The sequence below is a fragment of the Cynocephalus volans genome, chromosome 12, assembly GCF_027409185.1.
Source record: "Cynocephalus volans isolate mCynVol1 chromosome 12, mCynVol1.pri, whole genome shotgun sequence".
NCBI classification, from domain to species: Eukaryota; Metazoa; Chordata; class Mammalia; order Dermoptera; family Cynocephalidae; genus Cynocephalus; species Cynocephalus volans.
The window spans coordinates 107,925,106-107,937,210 of NC_084471.1; the positions used below are offsets into that span (position 1 = coordinate 107,925,106).

The following is a 12,105-nucleotide window of genomic DNA, read 5'->3' on the forward strand; positions in this document are numbered from 1 at the left end:
CGACTGTGCCATAGGATGCAGGGGAAATGTGTGTGTGGAGGTGGTCAAGGGCAGTGGTCACGGAGAATAAGCTATGATCAGGTGAAGGACGGTTTACCCTGAATGCAGCTCGGGATTGTCAGAAAATCAAACACCCAACCCAAGTGTCTCTGGGACAAACAAATTAAGTTAACATCTTTATCCAGCTCTGTGTGCTAAGAAGACTCTCATGGAAAAGGAACTTTCCCCATTGCCTTTTTAAAAAGAGAGTTTGTACCATGGCTGATGTTCTCCTTGGAGTAAAGGACTTAACTAATTGATATCTACAATCTATTCATGGACCACGAGAAATCAAAAGGTTTTATATTTTGACTTAATGTAAACATTAAAACTTGAAGACCTACACAAATATAACCAACTTATTTTTGACAGACGTGCAAAAGCAATCTGATAAAGGAAGGATAGCCTTTTTAACAAACAACAAATGGTACAGGAGCAATTGGATATTCATAAGAATTTAAAAAAAAAAAGAACTTCAACCTAAGTATCACACTTCACACAAAAATTAAATCAAAATTAATCAAAAACTTATATGTAAAATGAAAACTATAAAATTTTAGCAGAAAAACACAAGAGAAAAAATTGGGGATTTAAGGTTGGGTGAAGAGTTTGTAGACATGATATCTAAAGCATGATCTATAAAAGGAAAAATGGACCTCATTAAAATTTAAAATGTTGTTTCAATGAAAGACCCTCAAGGAGGATAAAAAGGTAAGCTACTTACTGAAAAGATATTTGCAAACCACATTCCTAACAATTAATATCTACAATGTATAAAGAATTCTCAAAACTCAACAATAAAAATTAAACAGTGCTAAAATACAAAATAGTAACAACACCAAATGCTGGCAAGGATGTGGAGAAACTGGAATACTGTTGCTTTTATGGTAGGAAAGTAAAATAGTATTACCACTCTGAAAAATAGTTTGGCACTTTCTTGGAAAAACTAAACATACAATTACCATGAAACAAAAGCGAGACATTTTTTTGTGTGTCACCATTTCATCTTTATCATGGTTCATGAAATGTAACACGTCAAATTATTATAATGCTGGTACAGTAAACCCTTTATTATACAAAGACATCCTCTCAACAATCTGTATCCAGGAGATAAAACATGAGTACATTTTCTAACTCTGTAAATATTTTCTTCAATTCAGCATGTGAAATCTATTTCATTAAATAATTGTAATTTAGGATTAAGTCTCCTGTCCTTTGAGATCAAATTAAACAAAGAAAGGAAAATCAAAATAGAAAACCCAACGATAACAACTGTATTGTAACATCATTTCATTTTCAGCTACAGGAACATCTTTCTCAGGTAATGTTACGAGCGCAACTTGTTTATGGGGTTTTATAGTTTAGGGTAAATATATTTTTTAAAAAACTTATCTCTATTGTACATAGTTGTAATATAAAACGATTTACAGGCTATATTTCTCAGAAAGCAGGTTTAGACAGTAATCCTGCTAAAGAAAGTTTCTTATTTAGCCTGTCATAGAATGAAAAGATATGATTAAAAAGTCTTCTGATCGTAATGCTTGAGACCATCAAAGGAATGTTCAGTTTCCTCCACAAAGGGCCACCAGAATTTTTTTCATCATCTTCCTTGGTTTCATCCTGTTGATTCAAAAATAAGTACACTTAATATTACCCCAATCATAATAAACATAAGATAGTTTTAATTATAGAAGAATTATTGTATTTGTAGACATTAAGTCAGATTATACATTACACTACATCAATTACATGCGATCTTTGATCATACCGTTCACTTAATTAAATATGTCTAGCAGATAACTGATATTTCTTGATTAATGTACAAAGAGCAATAGCTTTCAAGATTCAGATTAAGAACTTCTTTGAATTCATTATATTTTACATTAGAGCCATTATTTCCTAATAATGAAATATAATCTCACACAGAATTGAATAACACAATATAATACCTAATTCACTGAACAGAAAGAAAGTTGTAAGCCTGTGATTTTTTTTTTTTTTTACTTTTTCTTGGCAGACTTTAGTTATCCAAGGCAAATAATGAATTGAATTTAAACAGTTATCTACCTTTCAGTCAGTTCAAAACCCCTGAATTTTCTGTCTTATTTTTCAATATGCTAATGAGATAACATGAATGTATATTTTAAACAGTTTTACATATGACAAAATTAAGAAAAATATTTTGCAAATACGTTCCTAATCCCCTCACCAATACTCATCACAAAATAAATCATGATGTCTATCTACAGTGGCAGAAACTCTACCACATTTTGTTGATAAGCTTATGTATGTATTATGCTGAACATTTCCATGATTTTGGTTGAAAATGTACCTGGTTTTCCAGTAGAAAATTTACTAGTAAATTTTACAGTGAAAGTTTGATTATCTTATGAAGTATGCACCCTGATATATTGAATTAATCTAATATATGAAATTCACAGATAGAGCAAGTCAGCTCTTCTCTTTGAAGACTTAAAAAATAAATTTTATTTGTGGCAATGGCATTATGAAAATCACAACATACCAGAACGGCTTGGCAAAGAGAGATACCGTACATCTTTTGATAGAATGCTTTGATATCATTCATGTCGGTTTCAGAATGAGAAACCATAATCCTGATCAATGTCTTATGACACGTTCCAGCACTCTGTCCAAAACAAATAATCATAAGTGCCTGTCATTTAGAAAATAATCTTACTAAAGAACATGGATTTTAAAGTGAAGCTCTTTTTACTCTTCCATGTAATTTGTAGAAACCATCTCCAGATTAAAACATACACACACACATACACAGCACATATACAGCACACACGTGGTAATGAAATGACAAGAAACATTAGCCGTAGATACAGAGAGCTTTTTACAACCTCCTAATTGGTCTCCCACCATCCAGACTTTCCTCTGCCTAAACCACACAATAATTACAAATAAAGCGAACTTTAGAAATTGTAAATCTGACCATCTAAGTCATGTATTTAAAACACTTCAATGGTCTTCTGTTGCTCTTAGGATGAAAACCAATCACTTTATCGAGGATTATAATATCCTGCCTAATTCTACAATCTCTTCCACTGTGCACCATTGCTCTAGTTATATTTCTTGCCTTGAAAGGGTTGTGTTACCTTTTGCTTTCAAGCCTGTGTGCACTTTGTTCCCACCTCTTGGACCACCCTTGCTGTGTCTCCCCATCTCTTCCACCCTCATCCTCACCTGGCTCATTTTCACTTAAACTTCACTCAAACTTCAGGTTTTAGTTTAGTGGACAGCATGGCTACATTCATTTCCAAATCTGGGGCACCTCTTTCCCTTTGTGGTTCCATACATAGTACCAGGTATTCCTCATCACCAGCTAAATACCACGCCAGACACAGCATCCGGAGGGCAGCAACTGTGCTGCCTCCTATGTGACCGCAGCTATCACGCTTCTCATTTCATAGAGGCTCCTTAATATTATTTGAACCGTTAGATCTCTCTTGCTCTGAAGACCTCTCTGTCTTGGAGTTGCAAAGAAAAAAACAAAGACAACTTTATAACTACACATTTGGGGGCTCAAAATATAAATATAGAAGTGGTATCTTATATAATACCATGCATGCTAGAGAGTAAAGTTAAAGTGAAATACAGAAGTTTCTCAAAAACATATAACACCTTCTACATCCATCATCGTTGAATGATATTTTAAAAGATTTAGCTATTAATCCATGGCGTGAAAAACAGAACAATGAAAGACAAATGAAACTTAGAAAGTGGGAGATCAGAAAACTCACAAGCTTAGCAGAAGTGGGTTACTAAAATCACACATAAAAAGTGAAAGTATATCGCCCTTACCCCAGTGACTCAGGTTTTAAGCAAATCACAGGTAAGCCATAAATCACTTACAAGCTCATTTTATAATCATACCTATTTTAAAAAATCCCAAATTCAGCAGAAGCTTGTTCTGAGAAGGTAATGTATTACCTCTTACATTCAATAGAATAATGACTCTCTTTAACGGTAAGATATTAAATGTGTGATTTGCTAAGAAAATGAACTTTTCTGTTCTCTCTACAAACTAATTTTTTTCTGAGTACAACATATTAGTAGAATGGTACCTTCATGGCCTGATGAAGCTTCTCAGCAAAGAAAGCTCATTTGCTTGTGGCACATTTTACTGTAAGAGAGGCAAATTTTAGTTAACATATTCACCACAAAAGAAGAAAGACGCATGTGAGAGAAACAAAAAATACAGAGTTTTGCCAACAGGATTCTGTTCCCCATGTCGTTCCTCACTGCCACCCCCCACCCACACCAAAGGAGACATTTGGCTTATGAGAAGACATTGATGACTCTCCAGATAATGGTTTTGAATATCATTTCCCCTGATATCTGTCACCTATTCTACCTTAAATCCACCTAAAACAACTTTAATAGTTATTACTATCTTAAATATATTCTTCTTGGAAATGGAGAAACCAGTAGTTATTAAAGGCCTACAAATAAATACTTTTTTCATGTTGTAATAAGAACATTAAAACAAAAAACCCACCTTGGTATAGGACAGACTTAAATATAAAGCAGCACCCAAATAATAGCACATGACAATTTCACAGTGCTTTTTATCTTGCAACTTGAAGTGAAATTTGTGGACCAAAAGCATTGACGTCAACCAGTCAACCAGGGCACAGGATCCACCCCAAACCTCCTGAATCAGAATACGCATTTTAACAAGAATTCCAGAGGATTCATGTGCCTGGTAATGTTTGAGAGGCACTGCTTGAGAACATAGGTTCCCCAACCCTAGTGGTCATCTGAATAACCTGCGAGACCCTTAAAATGTACAGATTTTCAGAAGCTAACCCAGACGTACTGAATCAGACTTATGGACTTGCCCAAGATGGTACAGTTAAGCAGTGGTAAACCAGGATTTGAATCTAGATTTAATTCCAAATCCCATGCTCTTAATGACTATTCAGTGTGGCCTCTGCAGTGTGCCCCACTTGGTGCACTGCTTGGCATAAGTGGGTGCTCAATAAGTACATTCCACCTCTCCATATTTTTGAAAGGGAAATAATATCTACTGTTATTAAGAAGGTTATCACAGGGCTTTGTCAATCTTACATGTTGCCTCTATTTGAAACACAGATGCACCATGTCTGAGGACTTGTTTTTTGTTTTGCTTTTTGAATTCTTTTTTCTTTTTTTTTTTTAGGCATGGGGCAGCATTGAAAATACCATTTCTAGTTAGAAACTTTCTCAGCTCTAGGACTACATACCGATGGCTGTGAGGCATTTCTCAATGTCACCTTTCAGCTCCAGGTCCAGAACTGTGTTCATGTTGTTCTGACTGTATGTGGTGTATTTCTGAAAAACTGAGTATTAAGTTTAAACTAAGAGATGTACAAAAAATCCTATTCTTTAGCAAACTTTAGCAAAATCAGGGAGACTGGTTCTGAGAATTCTTTGGGATAACTGAACTTCAACCACACATTTTAAAGCTATTTTCATAAGCATAATGTGGATACTTCATCTTCTCCTGGGAACATAACTCGCATGGCCATTTTGGTACTCCTGTATGTTTTGGGAAATGTTTGTAAGTGTTGACAGTAGTAGAAATGGCACGTGATTGACAACCATACACTTACTACCGCAGTGCTAAGTGCCATAGCAAATTGATCTTCCCTTACAGAAATCTCTGTGCAGTAAATTTCTCTTAAGTTTAGCATGGGAGAAACAGTGTGCTAGTATAACGAATTTCAGGTAATCATCATGACTTTCCTCTTGGCTTCCAGAAAGCACAGAGCTAACTAAATCTTGTGCTCAAAGGCCAGAACTCTTTTTGGGCTCTTTGTTTGTTTCTGGAATACCTACATATTCTTTTCTTCATTTAGCCCTGAGTTTTTTTGTTTTTCTTCATTGTAATTTTATTTGTTCTGTTTCATATATGGCTTCTGTCACATTTGTTCCAAATCATTTAGATGAATAAAAACAGTGAAAATAATGAAATGATGTCTGACAAGCCAAAGTCACAAAAAGTGTTTCAAATACTATAAAATAGTGGCTGTACAAATTTGGAGAAATGAATAAATAGTAATAATGTGTAGGGCGCACTATGCCCATTTGATATAGGAGTGACACCGATAAAAGAACTCCACAAACCAAATTTTTTCTTGTTACCTCTGTGAAGATGGGGATAGCTTCTGGTGGGGAGGGTAGTAGTGAACACATTCACATCTGTCCCCTTTCTCCTTTCTCCTGCTTCATATAAAGCCTGTCAAGAGGCAAAAACGTAAACACTTGATTATCTGCTGAAGTGGTATCTGCACAGGAATGTTAGGTCTCCTTAAAGATTTCCCAGGCAGCTGTTTTGTGCCCAATACAACAGAGTAGGCAACACTGAGACTGCATGTTCTTTAAAGATAGGGACCTTATTTTGTTTGTCAAGTATCATCCACACTATCTCTAAAGGGATATCTCTATCTCTTGTAAACACTAAGACAAACATGAGTTTGCAGAATAAGTGCTTGTTGAATTAATTTGCTTTAAGATTATGCTCCATATCAAGATAACTCTAAGGAACTCTCTAAAAAAGATTTTTTACTCTTTATTGTCCAAAGTAATTGTTAGCAAATGGTACTTATAAATCAATAATTCAACCATATATATTCTAGATCTTGCATTTTGATGTTAGAATTTCTCAATTCAAATTCTGACTCTGTAATTTAAAAGCTGTAAAAATTTACCCCTACTACACTACTGATTTTTCCCTTTTGTAAGTGAGAAAAGCTAATCCCTGCCCTACTGTCAGGAGCACACTCTCTGTTAACTTTGAAATGTTAATTACCATCCTCCTGGATCACACTAATCCATGTAGCCTCCATAAATATACATCTAAGAGCCTTGATTGTCTTAAAATGGAAAGTAAATTCAGAAATGTCACCAGCAAATAAGAATAATTTTTTATTGTGGGCAATTATTCAAATGCTAACTCTTATTTTTTGAGGTGCTTGCAAAATTTCTATTAAAATAATGAAACTTCCAAAGGACCTAAAAAGTTATTTTGGACTGTTCAAGCAAACTGATGTATGCCTTTATTCAACAAAAAGTTAATGAGTGCCTATTATGTGCAAAATAATGTCCTGGTATATTGAAGGAGGTGGTGGCAGATAAGTAAGTTTCTATCCTTATTGACTCATTGTGGTGAATTTATATAGTGAATGCAATTCCACAAGAAAGGCATAATACAAATAGCAGTTGTTTTTTTAAAACACAAACCCAGGCTTTATTAAAGTGGCATTTTTCTAATGTTGCCAACGGATTGGTACATAAATAACCAGCAATCTCACTCTATAAAACCATATATTTGAGAGTATATAAATATGTTATTATATATATATTACATTAATCCTACAATAGTTTTACAATAGAAACTAACATCTATAATCCATTCCAACATTCACTGTTAAAACAATGTTAGATGTGCTTACTCTTTTCACTTCCCTTAATAAAAAATTACTTTTCCCCTTTTTATACCTGGTAAAATGAAAATTCAGAGTTTTCTCAACAAAACAATTACTTTGGAATGAAAACTCAAATTCTCATTGTGGTCTTTTAATCCTCTCGGGCTTTACGAATAATGAGGTCTATTGAAAAGTTAAAGACTACATTTTTTTCTCTTGGAAGGTGTCCCTTATTCAGGGAATGAACATTAAGGAGCCATTGACCTCTGGGAGGATCTTATATTTCCTTTCAAATGAAAGGCATCTGGTGGGAAGCCCACCTAAGGCAGGGGGAATGACTCCAGCAGCATTTCGTAACTGCTTGCTCACCCTGGTGTCTGTATCAGCCAAGTCTTCATTACACCAAGATCCTCACATCAGTCACCCTGAAAAAGCAATCCCATTAGAGCTCTTCTGTAACATGTAATCACGTGGTTTACTTCATTCTCTTAAAACCAGATAAATAATATTCTATGAGAAAAAAGAGAGCTAAGGAAATCTTGTCATTCGAGACAACATGAATAAACTTGAGGGACACTATGCTAAGTGAAATTATCCAGACACAGGAAAACAAACACTTCACAATCTCACCTATATGTGGAATCTAAAAAAAGCTGAACTCACAGAAGTGGAGCACACAATGATGGGGGTAAGAGGGTGGGGAGGGGGGGAAGGAATGGGGAGTTGTTGGCCAAAGAGTGCAAAGTTTCAGACACGCCAGAGAAATAAGTGTCGAGATCTGTTGCACAGCAGGGTGATTATAGTCAATAATAATGCGTTGTATATTTCAAAGTAACTAAGAAAGTACATTTCAGATGTCCCACCACAAAAAATGATGGATATGTTAATTAGATTGATTTAATCCTTCCACATTGTTCCTCACATACATATATACATAAGTACAATGTGTCAATTAAAAATAATATTAGTAAGGAAATAAACAAAAAAAGTTACTCATTTCTAGAGAAAGTGAGAAATCTCAAACCTAAAATTTGACTCTTCATAAAAGAAGAGGCATTTCCTGAAGTATCTGAGTTATACCTTAGCAAGAGAAAGCAAAGCCTTCTGGAAATCTCCAGAGGTGTCTGAGGTGATGTCTTTGGCTAGATCTCTTTTCAGTTCTGAGAAATAAGAAAAATAGATTTTGCAGTAAACTGCTGATAAACAATGATGATAATATGATAATATCTGGCATCTCTATATTGGCTTATAATTTACAATGCCATAATGTACAATGGCTTTTGGGACACTTCCAAATATTATCATCTTTTAATAAAAATAGAGAAATTAGAGGAGGTGAAATTTTGGATCATCACATTTATTTCCCATAGGCAGTGGAAGCAATTTGGATAATATTGTGAATGAAAAGTTACAGTCATAAAGCTTTTGCTAATAAGAATAAGTTGAGTAAGTGCATCTTATCAAATAATTCTAAAATACAGCATGGCAAAATTTGAGCAATAACAAAATTTGAGCAATTGGATGCAATAACATCACAGTGAGGGTGTTAGTACCAACACTTTTTTTCAAGTACATATTAATTTATTCATTGAATTATTGATTTGTTCATTCATTGAATTACCACTGGTTAACAAGCACTGTACTAGAGGTTTAAAGTACAATAGCATAACCAGACTTGCCCTATACATTCTCTTGAGTAAGGGAGTTTTGCTTAAATCGGATGGTTTACCTTCATGGCAGCACAGAGTTCATCAGCATCAAACTGAGCTGGAGTCTTTAGTAGAGCCAAGGCAACTTCCTCAAGGTGACCAGTAAGGGCTTTCTTCAGAGCTTCATCCAGGGGCTGTAGAAAAGAGATTAGCATAAGGGCTTTTAAATGGTTATGCAATGGTGGTATTCCTGGTCTTTAGGTTATCTTTCTACTCATCTTTGAACCCAATCATCTTTTAGAGTTGACTTCCTTTCACGTAGAGAAGCATACAAGATATTTAGGAATGTTATCTTAATATTTTAGACCCAGAGGAATTGGAATAAAATTTACTGAATTCTTTGATAACCTCTTACAGGATAGGATTCTTAATCTTTTATACAGGGGAGAAATCACAAAGTGCAAAACATAGGGGCTGTGTGTTAGCAGAAAACAGCAGTAAAAATACTTTAAAAGTAATGTATCAATAATGTTTCCAACCTTTGCAGTTTTCACTGCTCAAAAAGCACTACAATCAGACATGGCCATCATATAGTTTTCTAATTGCACCGCTTAAAAGAGAAAAGAAAAAAATTCTATATTTGATATACAAGATATAAAGCTTGCTTTTAAAGTAAAATTTTACATAAATTTTACATTGAGGCATTAAACAGCTCAAACTGAATTTTAACAGAAGACACATTTGAATCAGAACATATTTCTTACTACTAATAGTAATCTTGATGTTCAAAATAAAGTTTTGTGTTCAGAACATCACATATGCAAGGAACTTACAATAAGAGTGATAGATCTTGGACGTGTCCTGCGCGGTCTTGGATACGGTTGCGTCACCGACGTCATCACAGATGTGACTGGCCCATCTTGGACGCGGTCACATCACCTTGGATACGATTGAGTGCAATATGGCCACCAGTCTTTTACTCTTACATCGTGGTTTCTTCAAACAAAGAAAACCTTTACCTCGTGGTTTCCCAAAGGACCCTTCCCCTCCCAACTAGAGGTACCTCCATCTTGACTCCGTCACCCCTGCCCACCAGGCCCGCAGCAGCAGTCACCCTGATCCCACACACCAGCACTCCCTCCCCCTCCACGTCTGCGTTTTTGGCGCCCACCAACCCATATAAACGTTTTGTCCTCCTCCTAGCTCCTGCCCCGCAATTGTGAGCCCTGCCCGGCAGGTGTTTCCTCCTTTAATAAAGCCTGAATGATACCGGCATTTTGGCTCGTTTTCTTTCAAAGATGACCAATGTACAAAACCAGTGCATTTGATAAAGTCGATTCAGTTGCAACAAAGTGGATAAAAACTGCAATCCCGGTCTTGGAAACAATGGAACAACCGTAGTTAGATCAAGAACTAGGTAACTACACTTCAGAATCCGTGTTTAAACTCAAATACAACTGAAATTAAATACCTGCAGTGACTGCTCTAACCTGCCTTTCCTTTCTCCTGGAGGTATGAGCTTTGATCTGTTGACGCTGAGCGTTGTTTCTCTTAGTTAGAACGTCAATGGTGGCTGCTTCATCCACACCTGCAAACACAGGGCCGCCAGACTTTAAAGTCAATTTCCTTCACTATCAATTGACAAAAAATGATTTATGATCAAGACATTGCAAGTGAAGTTCTTGACAAACAAGTTTGGAAATAGATGTTACACACATAGAAAAGGGATGACATTCCATTCATTGGAATGAGAAAGGAAGAGGCCATGAATCGTTTCTGGCTCCCCACGTTGCAGTGTCTGATCCTACTTCAAACAGGAAGGGCGCATGCGCACAGCGTGGGGTGTCAATTGGAGGCGCCGAGGGCAAAGGTCGTGGTTCCGCCACAGTCCCCAGGCGGACTTTCCAATGCCTGGGGACTTCTGGTGTCTGGCACCTGATGACATTGTGTGTGGGGACTGCGGGTTCCGGACCAGCCAGAGCTCGTCCAGCCTTGGCGCGGGCTGTGCAGGCTCCTCGGTGCTGGAGCAGGAGCAGGGACCTGGCTCGGGGACCCAGGGGCTGCGTGGGGACCGTCCCTGTTCCCAGGGCCATGGCCTGCTTGAAGCCGAGCTCGGAAGCGAACAAAGTCGGGGTCCTCAGAGGACCGCCCTGACCAGCGGGAGCCTGAGCTTGGCCGGGCGTCCCAGTGACCAGGGCACAGTTGGTGAGGGGCGACGAGGGCATGAGGTCGGCGGCGACAGGCGCTGACTGTGTAGGCCTTTAGGTCCAGGCAGCGGAGGTGGGGGCAGAGGTGAGCAGGGGGAGCCACCCTGGACCAGAATGGGAAGCACGAGGGCCCGGGGTCCCTCGTCCTCACCGGCCTGTTCTCGCACATGAGGTGCCATGAGCAGAAGCATCCTGGGGCTCTCCTGGTCATTATTCAAGGTGCTGGTTTCTACAACTGAAGTTCAGGCTCTCGGTTCCCTCCCAAATTTCCTTACCTGTTTTTCCTTCTCCAAACCCTAATTATCCCAGCAAGAAATAAAGCAAAATTTAGCAATAACTCCCTAGTGAGTTCAGTATGCTGGGGCACCCCTTAAATTGGACCTGATTTGAAACTCGCCTGTCTGAGACCCTCCCCCAAATCTTTTAGTGTGGCCCCTACTTGGTACTTATCAGAGGCCCTTATCTAAAAACTAAGTAAGATACATACCAGGTTAGAGTTGCCCTTGAGGGCGACTTACTGAAGGTGTGAGGGGAGTTCAGGTCCCAATAGGATGGGGAAATTCTTGTTTTCTGGCACCTTGAACATTGTCCTCTTCCTTAAAACACTGAAATAAAACAAACATTTGTGCTAGATCCCATTTCATTCCACATTCTCATAAGTCACAGAATATGTCCCGTATCATTTGTTATTTATGTTGCTTTTTAACATCTACTCGATTCTTTCCAAACACAAAACAGGTTGGACAGAGATATAGGAGGCTGCAGAGCTGAAAG

The 12,105-nt window shown here is 37.4% G+C and overlaps 1 pseudogene; it reads right to left on the bottom strand.

The window, feature by feature from the left end:
• Positions 1 to 1,601: 1,601 nt before the first annotated feature.
• Positions 1,602 to 10,193, bottom strand: LOC134391866 (annexin A1-like; annotated as a pseudogene).
• Between the last annotated feature and the right edge of the window lie 1,912 nt (positions 10,194 to 12,105).